Source organism: Amphiura filiformis, chromosome 2 (assembly GCF_039555335.1).
Source record: "Amphiura filiformis chromosome 2, Afil_fr2py, whole genome shotgun sequence".
In the NCBI taxonomy this organism is placed as follows: Eukaryota; Metazoa; Echinodermata; class Ophiuroidea; order Amphilepidida; family Amphiuridae; genus Amphiura; species Amphiura filiformis.
In genome coordinates, this window is record NC_092629.1 from 23,430,986 (window position 1) to 23,453,453 (window position 22,468).

The following is a 22,468-nucleotide window of genomic DNA, read 5'->3' on the forward strand; positions in this document are numbered from 1 at the left end:
CTGTCGTTTGTGTGTAATGAGAAACCAAAATAATAAGGGTGTAGATGTCCAAAAAAGATTGCCTTTTATATAAAATATTAAATACCCAGCAAACAATGTTCATTTCATCTGATCCAATTATGCACTTACTTGAGAACGTTTCAGCAAACATTGTTGCCTTTGTCAACACTTGATGATGAACGACTGCATATGACAACCGACGCTAGATGGATTTCCAGCGTGATTTTTTTGGGGTTGCCAGTTGGTTTTTCTTCTAGGGATTTTCTTGGTCCCTATTGCAGAAACTCATCGAAAATATGAGAAGCTTGGTACTGTTCCTCGTCTCTGTTCATAATCGTACGCCCCCTATTTCTTATTTCTACAGCTTCCTTGGGGGACTTGATGTCACTGGCACAGAGCAGGATAGATACAAACGCTTAAAGTTTCATTCATAACTTTTGAAAGTTTATTTAACTCATTTTGTCATAATTAATCGTCATACGCCACTTTGTCAAATCATCAACGAAGTGCGTGGTTTTGTATCGCGTTATATCTTCTTTGTATGTGCACGTTTTTCGCTTCTCGGAGTTACTGTTTGTATATGGGTGATAGTCCTCAATGTTCAAACGTGATTAAATCTATTTAAACCGCTACAAACGCGTAACGTAAAGAAGCGCCAAGACGTTTTTCACCGTTTTCAAATTTATTAGTCCAATCTAATATCGCCATTTTTATTTTTACTTCGATAGTGACCAGGGAATGTTTAAAAAAAAAAAAAGGGATAAAGGAAAATGAGATGACATGCCAATATGAAAGCTATGCGCGCTGTGCACATCCCCCTTGCAATATGAAAAAAATTAGTAAGATTTATAATACATAAAAAATGGAGTTGCCGGGGATTGAACCCGGGGTCTCACACATGCGAAGCGTGCGCTCTACCACTGAGCTACATCCCCAACCGTTCCTCGATAAAACTTCATGAGAAGCATAATACATTTATTAAAGAATTGATTCAACATTGTACTTATTAATATTATAGTATGATATAAATACAAAATAACAACACGTCTGCAAAATATCATAATGCACAGCATAGATCCAGTGGCATTTTGAAGAAATAGGGCTAGCTGGTGCAAACAATAAGATTTGCAAAAGACAAATATTAATATGTTTTCTGATTTTGTTTTCAATTCAATTTAAATAAATAAATAAATAAATAAATAAATAAATAAATAAATAAATAAATAAATAAATAAATAAATAAGTAAATAAATAAATAAATAAATAAATAAATAAAACACATAAATAAATAAATAAATAAATAAATAAATAAATATGCAATTATGTCTTCATGGACATACCGTGACATATTTTGGAGAATACATTTGTATTGTAAAATTCAAATTTCACCTATCGCTATGGTCATGATGGTAATTAATCCTGTTAAATCATTACTGCTACAGCGAATAGTAATTTATTATAGGTTTTCACAGTTAATTTAAGTTAATTTAACATATATCTCGTTATATTTAAAATTCCAACTTTTATAGACGAATAATAGATCTAAAATGAGCGTTTATTGTGTTTCGACAGTATTTTTTGTGGGACATGAGAGCACCTCAGACCTATCGAATTGCATTCTGAATACGAAGCATGTCTTTCTGATATCAAATAATTTTCATTTTTTGAAAATTACAATATAATCTAAATTTTATGACAAATTATAAAAATTTGATATTTTTCAAATTTTGATATATAACAGTCCTCGAAGTAAATTATATAAATCTAATGATATATTCTTAAAGTGTATGTAGCAGGAAGGAAAAGCCGACGGTCAATTGAAAATTTTGACCTTTCATATTGAAGATATGGATTTTTTCCCAAAAAGACCTAATTTTTTTTTGTGTTTTGGGAAAAAAATCCATATGTTCAATACGAAAGGTCAAAATTTTCAATTGATCGTCGGATTTTCATCCCACCTACATACACTTTAAGTATAAATCATCAGATTTATAAAGTTTACTTCAAGTACTGTTAAATATCAAAAATATCAATTTTAATGATTTGCCATAAAATGTGTATTAAATTGCGAATTTCAAAAAATCAAAATTATTTGATATCAGAATGACATTCTTCGTATTCAGAATGCAATTCGATATGTCTGATGTGCTCTAATGTCCCAAAATAAATACTGTCCAAACGTTCATACCCCAGCCCTTAACGGAATATTAAATATAACGAAAAATGTGTTAAATTAACTGAGAAAACCTATATTAATTTTTTTTTTTAATAAGAAAACTAGTGGAGCTGCCGGGGATTGAACCCGGGGCCTCACACATGCAAAGCGTGCGCTCTACCACTGAGCTACAACCCCAACTGTGCATCGTTCCAAATTCACGAGAAACTTAATACCTTATGGGGACGAGTAAGTTTAACATTAAAGAAAATATTCAACATTGTACTTATTAAGCAGCTGAAAGCATAATAACAAAACGTCTACAATATATATATCCATGCACAGTACGGACATGACATCCGAATTGATATTAAGACAAAAGATTGATATTAAGAGTAAATCTTCAAGTGTGCTACCGGACCAATGACATTTTAAAGCTGGTTTAAACATATTTTCTAAAAACTAACATATCAATTTGTAAGCGATCTTTACCAAAATCATAGTTCATTGAATTTACAACCGTATGACAAAACAGGCGAAAATAGTAACTTTTTTTGTAAGGAACACCTAAGGTTTTAACTTTTAAAAACTATATTTTGGTCAATTTAATGTGCTTGAATAAGTAGTTTTCAACAGATTTACCACATTCGCCTGCTGTAACATTGAATTGCGTTATCTGTTGACCTAATGGGGAAAGTGTTTTAGGGGGAAGTGATATAGTTTTCGTTTGATAAAAGAAATTCTGATTAGATGAAGGGAACACTTGAGGTTTTGGCAAGAAACCAATCACAGAATAGGGGTGTCAAGAGTGACTAACTATCAAATACCGCACAACGAAAGTTGAACACAAGGACACTTTTGTTTTCATAATTTTTTCGTTATTACTTTTTATTTTTCTCATATTTTTCATGGTTCAACTTATTGCACAAAAGAAAGAAATTGAAAAAATAAATATTGTACACTAAAATAAATCAGTTTTAGAGCTTCTAAACTCTTAGTGGTAACACATAAAGAAAGTTGGTTATTACTAGGAAAAAAATACGTTTTTGCTGAATGTGTTTCTGCGCGCTGCATCTCCTCGGTCATCAACATTAGTGAAATTAATAACAATCGTTTGCATTAAGGCTTTGTTGAGCCTGAAATTGCTGAGTGTTATATGTTGTAAGAATATTGTACATTTCTGACTGAACGCTTGATTAAAACTGTTCATCAGAATAAAATACTACATGCATCAGGCATGCTATGGATGGACCTACTCAAATGCCCCGCCAAAAGCACGGTGGCTGTGACGGTGGTAATGAACTTCGTTTTGCATTATAGCACGTAAAGAGCTTGCTCAGATTAGGTCATGAAAAGGACGTTGATATTTGTTAACATTAACTTAGATTATTTTCAAACATCTACATGTGACCTGTTTTGGGACACCCAGTATAACAAAACGTACTAGGCTAGACTCGCTGTGTTGGAAATATCTGTATATTCGGGTGTATCGTTTAAAACTTAACGGAATATTAAACATAACGAAAAATTAAATGAGAAAACCTGTATTAAAAATTTAAAAAATTTAAAGAGTGGAGCTGCCGGGGATTGAACCCGGGGCCTCACACATGCAAAGCGTGCGCTCTACCACTGAGCTACAACCCCAACTGTGCATCGTTCCAAATTCGCGAGAAACAATAATACCTTATGGGGACGAGTAAGTTTAACATTAAAGAAAATATTCAACATTGTACTTATTAAGCATCTGAAAACATAATAACAAAACGTCTACAATATATCTCCATGCACAGTACGGACATGACATCCGAATTGATATTAAGACAAAAGAGGGAAATTAAGAGTAAATCTTCAAGTGTGCTATAGATGAGACATGTGGCACATACTTTTATTATCTTGTTTAATTTAACTTTTAATATCACGGAATCTGATGTGAGTTTTTATTATATATGTTGCATATTGTTAGGTTTGTATATCAATTGAAACAATAACGATAATCGGTTGTCTTAAATTTAAAAAACAAAACCCATAGTCGTTACGAATTATTGTTTCACCATTAATATATTAGTTTCTATAAAATATATATAATTAGGGATGACCAATGAACCATCAACTTGATTAGAACACTCCCATAGACATGCAGGGAGCTCAACTGTGCACTTCTTGCACAGACATTTCTAAATTGAGCTCGTTCTTTTATTTTTCATAATTTTTCTGTAAAAATTGGAGATGTTAATGCCAATTATGTTTTGTAACTATCCTGCAAATTACAGCATCATAACTTATTTGGTTTTTCTGTAAGTGTGAGTCAAAATTGGTCCATCGCCACAGTGCGCTTAATTGCCAGTGGCCCAGTGCAGCACTGCTCAGAATGGCACAAAATATTCAGATGAAAAAGATCAGGTGAACACCTTGACCTACTGAGCTGTAATTTGGCAGAGTTGTTGTTATTACCTCTATCATACCCTCTGTAAAAAGGAAAAAAAAACGGACAAGTAGATCTCGAGTTAAAAATTAAATCACCAGCTTCCCTTTGGAATTTCCAAACACCTTTCGAATCATGTTAAATAGACACCTTTCTGAACATAAATGTGAAGTTTCATGCTCATTTGTTGTATTATTCACCTGATCTCAACCCTAAACATTTTCTTATATTTATACCATCTGCACTGACTTGCTGCTATACACGCACAGGAGCTGTACTTTTAAAATACGCGTCTAATCAATAATGAGTCTTTCACTCCATTGTTAAAGTAGTGTGCTCCCTGTAGCACATGGAGTGACCAGGCCCTGGATGTGATGGTTTTGTAGCACATGACAGTATTCATTCAAGCCTATCAAGGTCTGTTATTAGCCACTTGCTGAATGGCTGGGCATTATCAGCTATCAAAGAGATACCTTATGCTGCTGCCAATCACAATAGAGGTTAAACATTTTGTTAAAACCCCAGAAGTGATATCAGGACAAAGCTGTGCATGTTGGTACTTGATTGTTTGGATTCCTATGTTGAAAATCCCTTGTAGTACATTAGTATTTTTCTTATGTGTAGTGTATATTGTTGTGGAAAAAAAGTTCACCTGGACTTTTGATTTTGTGCCACTTTGGCCATTATGGATGATTTTTGGCAAATGTTTTCTAAAAGCATGATTTCAGTGCCTCGGTTTGAAGAAATACTTAATGCTATTGATTAGTAAAGTGCCATTTCATAAAAAACCCCTTTGATACTTTCACAATATGCTTGTTTCATGTTTGCATATATATTAAAATAAAGAAATATAAAAAGGTAAATATATGCTTATACCAATTTTGCTCACATTGCTATATTTAGACTTTGTCAATTTATTTCGTTCAATGACCGGTCAGAATGGGAAACTTTGAAAATTCATAATTCGAAAAGTTTTTTGACCGATTTTGACCATTTAACCACCAAAATACTTCTGTTGATGAGTTCTTTCCAGAAAACAATCTTTTGTAGCAAAAGGGGCAACATGAAATTATGATGGTCATCCCTAATATAATGAAAAATCATATTTTAAAAACGGTATATTTCAAGCTAGAAATTGAATTGAGTAACACTATGCACAATACATTATGATATCGATATGTTCTGAGCAGGCAATATGTTACCAAATTTGGGCTGTTCCATAATCATGCTTATGTTGCCCGAGAAGGGGGAAAAGTGACAAAATCCTTTATACGAGCAAGAAATTTTAATTTGGCAGAGCAATAATGACAACCTAATTATTGAAAAAAAAAAAATGAATGGAGCTGCCGGGGATTGAACCCGGGGCCTCACACATGCAAAGCGTGCGCTCTACCACTGAGCTACAACCCCAACTTCGCTTCAATCTCGCTTCACGAACAATGTAATACATTATGAGCACAAGTCGGTTCAACAGTAAAGAATTATTCAACATTCTACTTATTATAGCATAATTTAAGCTGACATACACACTAACAAAATGTCTACACAGTATCTTCATACACAGTATGAAGATATTCCTCCAATGACACAGCATGAAGATATTCCTCCAATTTAAAGATTGGAGGAAGATATTACTCAATGACATTTTGGAGGAATAGCGTTAGCTGGTCTGAACAATTAGATTTTAAAAACTAATATTTCAATATAATTGTGTTTTGTGATTTTGGGGAATAGATTTCTTTTTCTCTATAATCCAGTTATAGAAATTCATAATTATTTTTAAAAAGGTATATTTTAAGCTAGAAATATTTGAATTGAGTAACACTATGCACAATGCATTATGGGATCGATATGTTCTGATCATTGTCAGGCAATTATGTTGCCAGATTTGGGATATTTCCATACATATCATTTTGCTTATTTTCCGAGAAGGAAAAAAGGTGACATATCCTCTCGACGATCAAGAACTTTAAAATTAGCAGAGCAATATAGTAACTTGATTATTTAAAATAAAAGAAGAAGAAAATAATATATGGAGCTGCACACATGCAAAGCGTGCGCTCTACCACTGAGCTACAACCCCTACGGTGCTTCGACCTCGCTTCACGAGAAATATAATACATTATGAGCACGAGTCAGTTCAACAGTAAAGAATTATTCTACATTGTACTCATTATACATGTAGTATAATTAAAGCTAACATACACCTTAGCAAAACCTCTACAAAATATCTTCATGCACAGTACCGAACCAATGACATCTTGGTTATGTTCTCCGAGATCGAAAAAAAGGAAATAATTCATTCGACGATCAACAACTTTTAAATTAGTATCCTAATTATTTAGAATTAAAAAGAAGAATAAGAAAAAGAATGGAGCTGCCGGTGATTGAACCCGGTGCCTCACATATGCAAACCCCTACCGCACAGTGTCATCGCCCCGACATCTTCATGGCAGAAATCGGCATGGTAGGTTGAATCCACAGCCAAGCATGACCATAAGTTCCAACCTGTTTAATAGTTTTGAGACGCATAATGAGCCGAGGGACATCCGACTACGGCTACTGACAATAGCCTGACAATAGACAATAACTGACCTCTCTGTGTGTGAGTGAGCATGTATATGCCATGAGGTCATCTGCTTTTAGACTGTCTCCACGAGTGAGTGCAGCTAGCCTACGCTGCGATATAGTTCGGCACATATAAAATCAGTTTTTGAGCTCAATACGCACGCTTCTGTCTCAATACGCAACCTGACGACTATCATATCCTTTCAACACATATGTTCAAGTGCAACTAGAATGAAAAAATTACGGGAGATATTCATCATTTTCTACTCGGTATCCAAAGATTTATCGTCTTAATATCAAATCGTGCATAGCATATTCACGTGTATCGATCACGTGTATTCATTTTAGTATCTCTGCTGTACAATGTAATTATTAACCAGGCGATGTCGGTGTGTACCGTGCATAATTTCCACTTCACGAGAAACATTTACAATAAGCGCACTTACCAGTCAGTTTAACAGTAAAGAAATATTAACATATATGCTTATTATAGTATAATTTAAAAAAATATTATAAAGCTGCCATAATAATAATAAATCGTCTGCAAAATATCTTCATGCAGAGTACCGGACCAATGACATTTTGGAGAATAACGTAAGCTGGTTTAAACAAAAAGATTTTTAAAAACTTATTATTTCAATATATATAATTGTGTTTTCTGCTTTGGTAAATAGGCTATCTTTCGTTTTCGCTATCCGATTATGATATTAAGACGAAAAAGTAAATCTTCAGGTGTACTATAGACATGTGGCACATTTGTTCAACGTGTAATATTGCACAATCCGGTGTGAATTTTAAATGAAATTTTTAAAGTAAAATTGAATTGAGTAACACTATGCAAAATGCATTATGGGATCGATGAGCAGGCAATATGTTGCCACGTTTGGCTATTTCCTTAAAAGGAATAATAAAATAATAATATTGCGAGAAAGAAAAAAGTGACAAAAATTCTTTACACGATCAAGAACTATTGAATTAGCAAAAAGAATGGAGTTGCCGGGGATTGAACCCGGGGCCTCACACATGCAAATCGTGCGCTCTACCACTGAGCTACAACCCCAACCGCGCATCAAACACACTTCACGACACTGAACAAGTCAGTTTAACATTAAAGAATTATTCAAATTTGTACTTAATATAGTATAAGGTGAAAAAAAAGTTTGTTTCCTGTAGCAGGTCAAAAAAGTCCAATGCGAAATGCGGGTTTTTTTGTTTGTATTTTTTAAATCTATGACAAAAATACCCTTTTTTTTGCTGCAAATTGGACTGGGATTTTACAGTGGGTCTCTCCGATACACCAAAGATACTTGGTCACACACACAAAAAAATCATATTCAAGAATATTTATGACCCCCTTTCAATCTGCAGAATAAAAAATGTATTTAAAAAAATGTTTTCTCCAGTAGTCCCTGCCAGTAGTTTTTCACTACGCTCGTTTGTAATTGTGTAATGTGTAAATGTTTACTCCAGTAGTGTTTTATATTATTTGTTGGGGTTTTTCTGGGTTTTTTTTTTGGGGGGGGGGGTTGTTTCTTTGAAAAGTGAAAAAAAAATTCTAATGCGCAAAATAAGCCGTCAAAAACGTAATGCGCGCTACAGGAAACCAACTTTTTTTTTGCCTAATGAAATTATGCTGAAATACATAATAACAAAATATCTTCATACACAATACAGGACCAATGACATTTTGGAGAAATAACGTCAGCTGGTCTGAACAAAAAGATTTTTAAAAGACTATAATCATGCTAATTATTTCAGTACCATTGTGTTTTCTGATTTTTGGTAAATATCTTTCGTTTCCTCTATAATATGATACAAGAACAAAAGAGCAAAATTAAGAGTAGTTCTTCAGGTGTTCTATAATAGACATGTGGCAATTACTGTTATAATTTTGTTTTTGGATACATGTAGTATCACGCAAGTTTGATTTGATTTTTTTTAAATTATATGCCGTGTTATATTAATTGAAACAATCCATGAATTTTCGCAATTTTAAGTAATAAAGGTTATCATTCTTAGCCCTTACTATTAATTATTGATCTTTTATATTCGGTAAAAATATATAATAAAAATTCATATTTTGAAAACGGAATTGAATTGAGTAGGACTGTGGGGTGTCTCTGAAAGAACTGTATCGTCGGAAACTTAATTGTTTGAGTTATTTAACGCCACGACTAAACATAACTAAATAACTGACGTGGTTGAGGAATTTATCACCTATCACATGCTTTTTGAATTTTGACAATTGACCATACCATTCTTGAAATATAAGAATTTTTACAAAACTCCCTTATGTTTAAACCTTTCCACGGATTCAGCTATCAATCGATGATCTGTATCCGGAGTGCTAGTCACTGCGCATCATCAGTGCATGAGGCGTCTATTGTCATTAATAGATATTTGACTCCGTGGAACGGATAGAAAATGAGGTAGTTTCGTAAAATTCATTTATTTCAAAAACGGAGCGGTCAACTGTCAAAATTCAAAAAGTCTGTCATAGCTGATATATTCCTCAACCACATCGGTTATTTAGTTATGTTTGGTGTTAAAATACCCACAAAAAATCAATTTCCGACGATACAGTTCTTTCTGGGATACCATGTATGCACAATGTTTTATGGGATCGATATTTTCTGATCTGTTGCCAGATTTTGGCTATTTTCTAATCAGGAAATTTGCCTGGACTTGTAATACAATTGTTTATAAAAAAATTGACAAATTACAGTGCCCTTTAATATTTCTTTCACTCCGGAAAAATATGTCCTTATCCTTTGGAAGATTAATACATATATTTTCGTCAAAGATAACCTGTTTGTCTTGTTTAGTGTAATAAGATCAGCACAAAAGTCACAGTCTACGTATTGATTCATTGAGATTTAATATAATTTCCAAAACATATCAATCACTTTAAAGTTATACGCCTCCCAATGCTAGTCCTTCAAGGAGGACCACGCTCCATTTAGTACGATAGTCCACGCCGTCAGGCGTGGGTCCTTCTACATTCGACAAATCCTTCCCGGAAAGTCGGGGGAAATGTCAAACTGATTAACCACGCCTACTGACAGCTACTAATGATATTCAGCCAATCCGATCGACTGAATATCATCAATAGCTAATCAGTAGGTGTGGCTTGCCTACCTGCTACCAGAACACTAGCTTCTAGCTTGGGATTGACACCAGTATTGCGTAACAAAATTGATTATTAATCCTCTTTAGTTGCATATGTGTTAATGCTATTATAATACTCGGATTTACCCTCAGTTCACTGACCTGTAGGTAGCACACAATCAGTTCCTTTTGTCATCACTACATTTAATATTGTCCTGGTTAACCATTCGTTACTATTTTTGTAGAGGTTGTGCTTGAAATTATTGATTGGCTACAAACAAAGGATTTGAACCGATGTTCTTCACCGTAATCATTGGGCAGTGCAGTCCATTCAATCAAATGTTGTCATCAACCTATTTGATCGTAGTGCATTTGTTATGTGTGTGAGACGAACTGTCTCGGTAGATTGCAATCATGCTTTTGTTGAATGGATTTGAGGCGTCCACCATATTTACGGTATGATACGTCATATGCACAACCTCTATTAATTGTGATAGTTGGCCTATTCGTTTAACATGTTTAAGAAAAATATAGAATTGGAGGACACACGCTTCATAAAAACTTTGGCTTTCACTCATTTATTTACTTTAAGGGGTATAATACCATGATTTTCATCCCAATGACAAAGTTCAATAACCTCAATTAAATACTCAATAGTGCAAATTTGACTTCAAGTTGCAGAGTATGAGTTTTTGTACCCAAATTTTCAAAGGTCATTCAATGAATATACAATTGTATTGGGGTTAAAGAATTGTGCCCTCATTAGATGAGCATGTTGTGGATCCTAGTGTAAGACATGAAGACCTACCAATTGAGAGACTGATTATAAATTGAGTGGTTGCTTGACTCGATTACTTAATTGATTGATATTTTAACACCAAGATACGGTACATTAATTACGAGACTACAATATAATTTGTTAATAATCATAATTGATCGATTGATCAAACGAATGATTATCAATTGATGCTTGTTGAGTAGTTTAATGCTTGACTGACTATTAATTCATATCAATCTAATAAGTTATTGTGATTCTATTTATATTATTATATTATATTGATTGATAGGATGACCATATCAATTAAATGATTAATCAATCAATTCATTAAATAATTCTGATTGTTTTCTTGATTGTTTGTTGAATACTTTATTGGTTGGTTGAATGAACCAACGATTGAGTGATTAACCTAAGAATCCCTTGAACTTGAAGAATGTCAGATTGCAACCATTTTTCGAAAATCGGAGTAACTTTTAATTTTTCACCCCTAGCATGCAAATTGATCTTGGACCTGTCGAGCCTCAAAACTTGGTAACTATGTGTCCTACGTGCAAATATGTTACACTGTGATCCTTAGACCCAGACAAATAATTTGACATGTTTTTAGTGAATTTGGAGCATGTTTAATTTTTGCCTCCTATATGACTATGAGTATGTAGGGTGTTTGAGGGTCTTTTGGGTCTTTTTTGAGGGTCACGGAGTTCCAACTTGCCGCTTGATGCTTATATAAGCACATTTCCAAAATAGAACCAGACTAATATAATGACACTGATTTTACAAAATAAATCACTATGATATCGCGATTTAGGCCTACACTGGTAAACCAAGCTACTTTAAAAGTGTGAAGTGTTTTGATCCATGCAATCTCAAAATCAATCGATTGAGATGACTAGCGTACTCGTCCCAGTTACATAACAGATGCGGTTAAATGATGGGCGGGGTTACCAACCATATTTGGAGTTATTACGTTGTCATTAACTGGGTTGGTTCAGGTCACTGCTTATGGTAATTCGATTGCGCTGCTGGGGGTAGAGCACCAATCTATAAGGACCAACGCCTGACGGCGTTGATTATTAGTGCTAAATATTGCGTTGGTCCTGTATGGACTACCCAATGCGGGAAAAGCTCGGTTATGCGACGGGCATATAGGACAAACAATTAAGCTTTAGGTCATAAATTAATGTATGTTTTCATCTCATTTGTGATCAAATACGTTAAAAGCAACAAACTTTGTCTCATAAATTAATTTATGTGCTTAATTAACGTCCAATAAGGGGGATGTTAAACTTAGCGCATGATGTATATAAGATCTTTATCAAATTAGGACTCGCTAGCATGATGCGTGCATGCGGAAAAGGGAACATGGAAAATGGAAAACGGTTCAAAAGAGAAAGATGATATAAACCTGTCAGTGCTTCTGAAACATGAAACTTTCCTCTCAATAATTCTGCAGAATTTAGTAAACAATATCAGCACATAACTTCATAGATTAGGAACATCAATTACAAGAGAAGAAAGATTTAGTCAAAACATAACATTTTTATTTCAAATATTTTGTTATAAAAACAGGAACTGTTGGAGTTGTCGCGGCCTGTAGCAATTCCTTCTGCGTGGATACGATACCTATGCTTCGATAACAGTGAGCATGGCGTGACGGTTGGGGCCAATTTCCACGCAGGCAACGGGGAAACAGTGACCGGGACCCTTGGCGCCTTCGCTATGCGGAGTTTACGCGGGAAGAAAATAATATGATTGGTAAAGAACTTAAACGTTTATCAAATTTGGAGCTGAATAAAAGACAGCTACAGGCTATCATTTTACAGATGAGTATTTATAGGCTATGATGTGTGGTAAAAAGTGATAAATGTTTACGTAGGATTTAAGGCATAACTGATTCACTAGGGTGTTAAGTTTAGAAATGAGATGAGATGTCTTAATTTTGCATTGAAAGTTTAGTAGCTGTTTAAAGGGGCATTTGTCCATCTTTTGAATTGCCAAGCAGGTCCGAATAATGAAGAAGGGGAAAGAAGAGATAATGTGGATGTAGTTAAGGGATAGGCGGATTCAGAAAACGATGTGAATCCCCAGACTATTTGTGATTGTTAACAGCACTTTCCGACGGTTAAAATATTCTCAAAACCTAGCACTATTATAATCATGATAACTTGTGAAGGAATTGCATGATACGTCACATGCATAATGCCTCGTTTAGACAACATTAAGGGTACACGATGTATTGTTGGTCGAAGCAGCCAAAAATCGATTTTCATTAACAAAATCAATATAATTATTATTGAAAAATAACACTTTGATGTTTTGCAAAAGTTCATTCTACACTCATATACTTTGAAAACTTGCTTGATTTATTGTTGTTAATGAGTTATGTACGTTTTAAAAAAGTGTTGTTGTTTCAGCGCTCTTTACAACATAACTCAAGAACCACAGGGCCAACCAAAAGTATTATGTGATATTTGAACTCTTCTACACAATCACTATGAAAAGATCGATGCACAGTTTGCTAAAGCACACTCCCATTCGCAAGATGCTGTGAACTATATACAACATCGCAACAGTTTCAAATAGTTGATAACTTTAATGACCAACTATCATCAGTGATCATTACTAGGATTGTTCAAAACGGTACACTCCCTTTTGACAGCAGTTTTTACGTACTTCCCAAAATGATTTCAAAATTACATTGACATTATTATTAATGTATATTATAAGAATAAGTATAGGTTTGCGTGTTTATTATGTTTATTTTAATGTAATTGTCGAAAATCAATTTTGTCAGGTGGCCGTAAAACACTTTCTACATTCAATAATCCAGCCAAACACCAACAAAACATTTTGCACAGAAACGTTTAAATGTCGGGTTATTATAATTAATTAAGGTTATTAATTACTTTTAACTGTTGTGATTTGGTAGTTCACAGCATCTTACAAATGGTAGTGAGCTTTGGCAAAACCTGCATTGCTCAATTCATAGCGAGCGTGTAGAAGAATTAAAATATCACAAATATACTTTTATAGGTGCTGCGGTTCTTGAGTTACGTTGTAAAGAGGGCTGAAACAACAACACTTTTGTAAAACGTACATAACCCATTAACAACAATAAATTAAGCAAGTTTGCAAAGTATACGATTTGTAGAATGAACTTTTGCAAAACATTAAGGTGTTAATTTTAAATAATATATTGATCTAGATAATGAAAATCGATTTTTAGGTTGCTTCGACCAACAATACATCGTCTACCCTTAACGGTATAAAACGTTTTATGAAAACATTTTTGATACTTACTGCAAAATATTTTGGCAAAAGAAATTGGCGATAACATTTTGACAACATTTTAAATATTTCTTTCATATAAAACGCTTTAGAAAGTCTTCATGACCTTTAAAATGTTTTGACCAAAACGCTAATAACACGTTTTTAGCATTTTAAAAACATTTTTGTGTTTCAAATGCTTGAAACGTTTTTCATTGAGTTCGCATAGCAACAAATGAGGAGTCAAAATTCGCAGTATAATAAAAGTAAATGGTGCATCCAGTGAGTTTATTAATTTGCTCAAAACTCTATTTTTAAACATGATAGACATTTTAAGCGTGACGATACTTTTGTGAGCAGTTAAGTAATGTGCGTATAATTATGTTTATAATGAAGAGCCAATCGACAGCCTTAAGGGGGTACTACACTCCTGTGGTAAATTTGTGACTATGTTTGCATTTTTCTCAAAAAATAATAACACACTGGTAACAAAAGTTACGTATATTATTGGGGCAAGGAATCCAATTACTACACTGAAATTTCAGTGACTCAAGGCAAGCGGTTCAGTATATATGATAGGAAATGAGGTACATCCTAGCTGTACCTTATTTCTTATCACAAATAACGAACCGCTTGTCTTGGGTCACTGAAATTCCAGTGTAGTAATTGGATTCCTTGCCCCTATAATATACATAACTTTTGTTACCACTGTGTTATTAGTTTTTGAGAAAAATGCAAAAATAGACACAAATTTATCGAGCGGTGTAGTACCCCCTTAAGGGTACACGACGTATTGTTGATCGAAGCAGCCAAAAATCGATTTAAATCAATATATTATTGAAAAATAACAGGCCTCCAAATCATATACTTTGAAAACTTGCTTGATATTGTTGTTAATGAGTTATGTACGTTTTACAAAAGTGTTGTTGTTTCAGCCCTCTTTACAACATCACTCAAGAACCACAGGACCTACAAAATTCTGTATCTGTGATATTTGAATTTTTCTACACGCTCGATATGAAATGATCATTGCAAATTTTGCCATAGCTCATTACCATTCGCAGGATGCTGTGAAAATAGTTACTAACCTTAAGGATATTTTTTTCGGACAACGTGACAAAAAACTTCTAGAGTAATATTTGCTTTTATTAATTTTTAAGAACAAGATATTTGTGCGAGAATCGGACTTTTTATGAGTTTTTGACCAAATGTAGCATTTTGTAACCATTTTTGGTCATCCCTGCTTTGCTATATATCACCTCGTTTCAAGTAATACGTTTCCGATTCTCTTTTGTTCAGAAACTAAAAATCGGGGATTCGGACAGAACTTGTCTGCAACATCTAAAGCTGAATTTATTCTACATTGCCATGTTGCTGAGCGACAGCGATTATTTTTTACCCAATGAGGTAGAGCGCTTAATGTTGCGTTGGGAGAAGCAGCACTATCTCATTGGTCAACCACTTTTCGCTCAGTGATCATGGTGATAGAGTACGGCTTCAAGTGTCTATTCTTTTGTAATGTCGGTTGAAATATTTGGATGGTCCATATTGTTTCACAGGGAAATAAGCTAAGGCTTATTCGTAAAGAACCCACGCTTTCTAAATGTAGATTGACTTGTTCGGCTTCTCTGCTCGCGAATATTGCACCTGCGAATTTAAAAACTTCTTTCGTATACTTTGTTCAAGGTGACTTCAAACCTGATCTCCTGCGGTTACACGATTATGTAACAAACTGAAATGAAAACCGAAACGACTTTCTACAAGTTTTACGTTTCTAACAAAGGGCACAAACAAACCCAGCAAACACAAAAACGTTTTAAAAACGTTTTAAATAAGTTATATTTTGGCTTTTGGTTTAGGTAAAAACGTTTTAATAACATTAAAATGTCGGGTTATATAAAGGTCATGATAACGTTTTAAAACGTTTTGTATGAAAACACACTACAACAATATTTTTAAATGTTTTCAAAAAATGTTATTGTAAACTATTTTTGCAAACATTTTTGCCAAATATTGTGTCAATACTTAAATAACATTATGTTAAAATATTTGAACCCAGGAAACACAGAAATGTTCTTAAAATGTTTTTTTTCAAAACCTTTTAATAACATTTAAATGTCGGGTTATATAAAGGTCATGAAAACGTTTTTAAAACGTTATTGAAAATATTTTGGGCAAACATTTTCGCAAAATATTTTTCAACTCCAAAATAACATTCTGTTTAGAATGTTTTGTATCAAGTTTTCAAGAATGTCTTTGGAATGTTATTAAAACGTTTTTATACCCTTTATATAACCCGACATTTAAACGTTTTCTGTAAAACATTTTTGTTTGCTGAGCAGTAGATTATCAAAAAATGTTTTTTAAGGTTATGAAAACGTTTTATACTCTTAATAATTATACTCTTTATATAAACCCGACATTTAAATGTTTTCTGACAACCTTTTATAACCTTTTGCGAATGATGTCGAAAACGTTTTGTGTTTGCTGGGAAAGGTATTGTTAGTTATGTCAAGTCAAGAACTTAGGCAGGATAATAGCAAACCGTGATCAAAGGCAAAACCACACTAAAACTTATTACTTGAAACGACCGATTGTGTTTTGAACGCATCAAACTCGAAAAGAGCACATTCATGTTTGGTCGAGGTGTAATAACGTTGGTTCTTTGATCCAAACGATAATAATCAATTCGTATCTTCTTGCATCTTCTCGCATCTCGCTTATGTAATATCCCCCGTTTATCGGACCTATCATTCTATCGTACACAACAGTCGTCGTGATCGATCATGAACGCACCAATCAGATGAAAATGTTATTTTTTACGAGAGTTTGTCGTACGTGAACGCGTGATGTCCCGGGGTGATGATGTCACGTGTTCGCTGCAACCAATCGGGTGAATCGGCACTCTTGAATGACATTAAACTGACGTTACACGTCGTTGAAAGAAATGAACCCTGTCAATAATATGTACATACATGTAGCTCTGTTTGCTTGTGACTGCTTTCACAAATTGGGTACATTTTTATTAAAATTATTTATTTAAGTTGAGAAACTTTAGCATTAAATAAACGCATAGAAAAAAAATCAAAATGTCAAAATCTATGGTCAAAGTCCAATTTTCACCGGTACTACCAACAAAGAATATTTTGGAGAAGGCGCGGTCACTGCTATGTAACAAGATCACCTCAGGATCAATCCTTCTAACAAGTGGTATCGCTAATAACCTACTGGACCCCGCCTTGTTTGATAACTTTTTAATGACGCCCTGAATGGCTAAATGGCTTTTTAAAACCCGGAGCTATGCGTGACTTTGAAAATATTCAATTTGTCAATGCTATGGTTGGATTCGCGTCAGAAAGCTTACAACAAGGTCAAGATTTTATGGGCATGTACTACACCTCTTCTGGTCATCGTTCAGTAGATTTAATTTGAATATCATGCTCCTTATAAATCACCAGTAAATAACAACGGCAGTTGATGGATTGGGGTTTATTTCTCGTCACGCATATAGAAACCATAATAACCTCAATCTTAATTACATAGTTCAAAACTTATATTCAATAACCACAGCTCAAGATTTGACCTAACATTTGCAGTTACGCGTTTGTGTGCCCAACATATTGACATGTTCGTCTAGGACTGTACAAACATATTGGTGTCACGGAAGCCACTTCTGATGGATTTTCATCCCAGTGACGTTGTTGCCAAAAATGTTCGCGTTGGTCCATGTTGAATCTCCTTTGTTTAACGTTTCTCTCTTTTCGCGGGATTTTAAAATAATTATTCTATTTTACAAAGGCAAAACGTATTGGTTGTTCTCCAATAATAATAATAATAATAATAATGCCAATACAAGTAGTTTAGGCGTTTGGCGACTTTGGCCATTTAAGGCCATAATTATCCTTATTTCGGTCAATTTCAGTATTAAAATTGCACATTTTCGCGCGCTTTGCTCGCATACGTAACTTCAATAGCGGGTTAGCTGGCCGAATTTGAAATTTTGCCACCTTTGAACATTTTGTTCACTGACAACTAATCACTATTCGCTACTTGCATGGTTCCGCCATTGCACCATGTGGCAGCATACATGAAAGGAAGAATAAATACGTAACCTTACACAGAATGTTACCTGACTGGTTCAATTCCCATTCGAGGCTCTCCCCGCACATAGTGCATAATGGCGGAACCATGCAAAGCCAAGACACTGCCCGAGCACCCATACATCAAAACCAAAGTTAACAGACGTGGCCTAGCTGTTAAGGCGTTGGACTGTGAATCCAAGGGTCAAGGGTTCGAATCCCAGGTCCGCCTGAGCTTGGCTGGCTCTTTGTGTCTTTGAGCAAGGCACTTCACTCTACTTGCTTAGTGCTTCGGAGGGCACTTTAAGCCGTCGGTCCCGTGTACATGTATGTCTGACATTAATGCAGTGTGCACGATAAAGAACGTCACAGGCTATTCGAAAAGAGCAGGGGATCATTCCGGTACTGTTGACTGTACTTCAAAAATACACTCATCTACTCTAGGTTCCAGAGTAAAAATAAGTACAGCTTGTCTGTACGCAGTGCGATAATACTCATACATATATGAGGGAGGCACTAATACGGAAGAAGAAGAAGAAGTTACTTTCAGGTTACTTTAAAGAGCATATATATTGCAAAAACAAGCTTAACTCCATTCAAAAAGAATAATTATTACATACAAGTTGACACTCGTTGCAATTTTTTTATTCGTATTTCTCCTGAAAAAAAGAGAAATTGTGTTTATAAAATGCTGCCTCGTACACAAATGTACAGTCCTTCCCCCGTTCGAAGCAAAATTGATTTCCATGACTGGTGACATCACAGTAAATGAAGAGTCGTGTTACATACACATGAGCCCTGGATATGAGCTCTTTTGACATTCAGTCATGTGTATATTATGCGACCTTGTACACGAGAAATCGGGAAGGTACGAACAAAAGGCCATTGAAATTGTTTATTTGCATAATAAATACAATATGGATATACATCAACATTCGGTAAAATTGGTCTAAAATTATTTTTATTGTTTAGTCCAAATATTTCTCAACAACTTGATATACATATGAACTGTAATATCACAATTTACTAATATATAAAAAAGAAGCGGCTGGGTTTTTTTCCATAATTATGTTTAAAAACCATTAAATTTGTAACACTTGATTAGACTTTTTTCTGAGAACAACAACAATATACGTTCTGTGCATTGAGAGTGTTTACAGTCCCTTCTCTCAAAGCAGGCACGTCTCATTTCATGACGTCAACTTTTGTCTAGGTCAAATCTGTCTCGTTCGAAGGAACCTACCGCTTAAGTTGGTTTTTGCGGAATATTAATTTTAAACGGCTTATTTTCTCAAAAATAAGGAGTAATTTTCAGGAGTCATGTTATCCGAGCAATATATAATGACCTTTAAGAGCAACTTGTCCTACCGGCTTGTCCTGCGGACTAGTTGCATTTTGGCTGAATTTTACATACTGCCAGAAAGACGGTTTTTTTTTTTTTTTTTTTTTTTTTTTGTCCTGCCAACATGGCCAAAGGCCGTCATTATCTTTGCACCCATCTTGCAAATGAATCAATTAGTGATTTGTACTTGTTGATGTTGACCTATCCTGTACTAGTGAGTTGACCGGATTCTGATTACCATCGATTTGCCCTTCTTCTTGAATCTTTAAAACACCAAGCGAGCGTCTTTTCCTTCCTGCTTTTACGTTCTATCTCCACTCTAAAACGTTTAATAATGAATATCCAGCACGGGATTAATAATAAATAAATATCCAGCATGGGATCAATATGCAATGTGTGGGGTTTGACAAATTTGTATGTGTATAATAGGGGTGGTGATGTTGATTGTGGGTAGGGGTGAGGGGGTGACTGTCATTTGTAACTATAACACCAACCGGGTTTTTTCTCCGGGTGTACGTCCCCGGTTACCGGTGTTTACAATTATTAGGGGGTGCGTATGGGGTGCATGATCTCTTGAGTAGTGGTCCGTGGATATGTTGAGGGCGTTTGTAAACCCCAACCGGGGACATAGGCCTACACATGAAAAACCACCGTAGAAATGCAGACCCACATGAACTGCGGTCGTCCTCGGTTGCCAGGACGTGTCCGGTTGTCCCAAAATGCACGTTAAAGTATGACACGAGTCCGCAGTTACCCGGTATATGACGGTCTCTGGTTGCAATTTTTTCAAACTGTGACTCGGTTTAGTAACAAAATAAATGTGTGTGTCCCCCGTTGTATGGTGTTTTATCAGATGCGTGTGTGTACGTCCCTGGTTGCCGGTGTAGTATTAGGGGACGCTCTCGTGTGTGATAAAGACTATAAGAGGATTAAAAAAACCCCAACATAATGAAAACGATTCTTTTGTTTTGCTAAAATATGCATTGTTTACACATGTCCCAACCTAAACGAAAACGTTTTTGTCTCAGAATTCACAATCTTCAAATCTTTGTTAGACACCCAGCTACAAAATATCATCATGATTATTGAGGGCAAGTTTCGCGACCATGATATCTGCTTACTCCGCGGTCCGTTATATCGATTAGGATGTCTTGTATCATTAAACCGAGATCTGTTTTTCATTTGCATGTCACTGATCACTAGTAATCAATGGATGAAGGTATAGTTTTTGTCTTATTATTCCTCGCTATACAATAGGCTATTCCTTGTAAAGCGTAATAAAATAGGATCATTTTATAATTGCATGGCTTTAGCGTGGATCTAAATGAATATTGATTGTCTGCACATGTTGTTTAAATTTGATTAGAATTGAAGATTGTAGAAAAGTGCCATAATGCAACAGTTTAGTTCTTGTCCCTTAATATTTCAGGTAAAACATGTTGATTAATATATAGAAAAGGAACGTCACTGTTTAGTTTATAAATATTATTGTGGTGTCAATTATTATCGTTACGCCTTATGTATCTAGCATACAGGTCAGTGTCGTTTTCAACCGCCGGGGATCGAACCCTGGACGCCATGCATCAGAGTTGAGACTTATAACCACCGTGGAGCCACGATCTCCCAATTATACATGTGTTTGCAAGTATCTCGCATATTGTTCTTTTTATACGGCTGGAGTCGAAGACTGCATGTACAGAAGGGTCACTTGCAAATTTTAATTATAGTTCTAGCAACAATGAGCCGTATTTACAAATAATATAAATAAATATCCTTTTTTCTTTATCAGTATCTCCTCACTTTTTTGTTCAATATGTTTATAGAAGGATTATATTGGGGGAAAAAAGAGATGAAGAAAAAAAGGAAAAATAAAACAAACACAAAACTGCAGTCATTGCACCAATGTCTAATACTGTACAAACTATGTGTTGTAATGTTATGGATATTTCGGGTAGAAAAGTAGCCTACCCGTAGAATCTACGTAATCTAATGGTTGAGAAAAAAAGAAAGCCTTAACTCACAAATTAAGGAATGAGTTAAGGCTTTTTGGCTCAACCCTCGATATGTGTGTCAATATTTTTATGCAGATTTGTTTTTACTGAATAGTTCCAACAACTCTGCTGGTGAACGGGTAAAATTACAGTACTTTTTACATTATTTTTTACAGTATTTCGATCCATTATACTTGATTCAATCTTATCCCTGAAGTTAATTTAATATATATGAATAATGCCTACACTTCAATGGAGTGAAAATCCACTCTATTTATATTGGGTGTGAATATTGCAGAGTGAATTATATCTTTCAAAGATAAATTACACTCTTTTCAGAGTAAAATACACTCTTTCCGCATTGTGACATCAACTCAATTTTCAATCTTGCCGCGGCATATTTCACCCCATTTAGAATCATCTCTCTAAATCATGCAATTATGAATGCAGTCTTTACTACATTATATTAGTGAATAGGTCTTGCAAAATAGAGAGCAATGCCCAATGTCATGATTAAGAAGCCTGCATGTGCACAATTCTAACACATTATAATATCATCTTTGATGTTTTATGTAAAATGAGTAGAATGTATGCGAATAGTTAAACATCCGGTTGAGGATGATTGTCAAAACCTGGAGTTTAAAACCCAACTCTTGACAGATCAACGCATTTGAGTTAAAAGGATGGACGCTGAAATTTTACAAGAACACGGTAATGCAAAAATTGGCACTTTGTCTTTTGACTTTCACTTGTGAGCA

General features: G+C 34.7%; 5 non-coding genes across 5 annotated transcripts; all 5 read right to left on the minus strand.

Annotated features, from left to right (window-relative positions):
* Positions 1-863: 863 nt before the first annotated feature.
* Positions 864-935, minus strand: Trnaa-cgc (transfer RNA alanine (anticodon CGC)). The gene has a single exon. It is a non-coding gene; the product is annotated as a tRNA-Ala (tRNA).
* A 1,346-nt stretch (positions 936-2,281) lies between these two features.
* Positions 2,282-2,353, minus strand: Trnaa-ugc (transfer RNA alanine (anticodon UGC)). Its single transcript has one exon. It is a non-coding gene; the product is annotated as a tRNA-Ala (tRNA).
* Positions 2,354-3,727: 1,374 nt separating this feature from the next.
* Positions 3,728-3,799, minus strand: Trnaa-ugc (transfer RNA alanine (anticodon UGC)). The gene has a single exon. It is a non-coding gene; the product is annotated as a tRNA-Ala (tRNA).
* A 2,116-nt stretch (positions 3,800-5,915) lies between these two features.
* Trnaa-ugc (transfer RNA alanine (anticodon UGC)) lies at positions 5,916-5,987 on the minus strand. Its single transcript has one exon. It is a non-coding gene; the product is annotated as a tRNA-Ala (tRNA).
* A 2,146-nt stretch (positions 5,988-8,133) lies between these two features.
* Trnaa-ugc (transfer RNA alanine (anticodon UGC)) lies at positions 8,134-8,205 on the minus strand. The gene has a single exon. It is a non-coding gene; the product is annotated as a tRNA-Ala (tRNA).
* Positions 8,206-22,468: the final 14,263 nt, after the last annotated feature.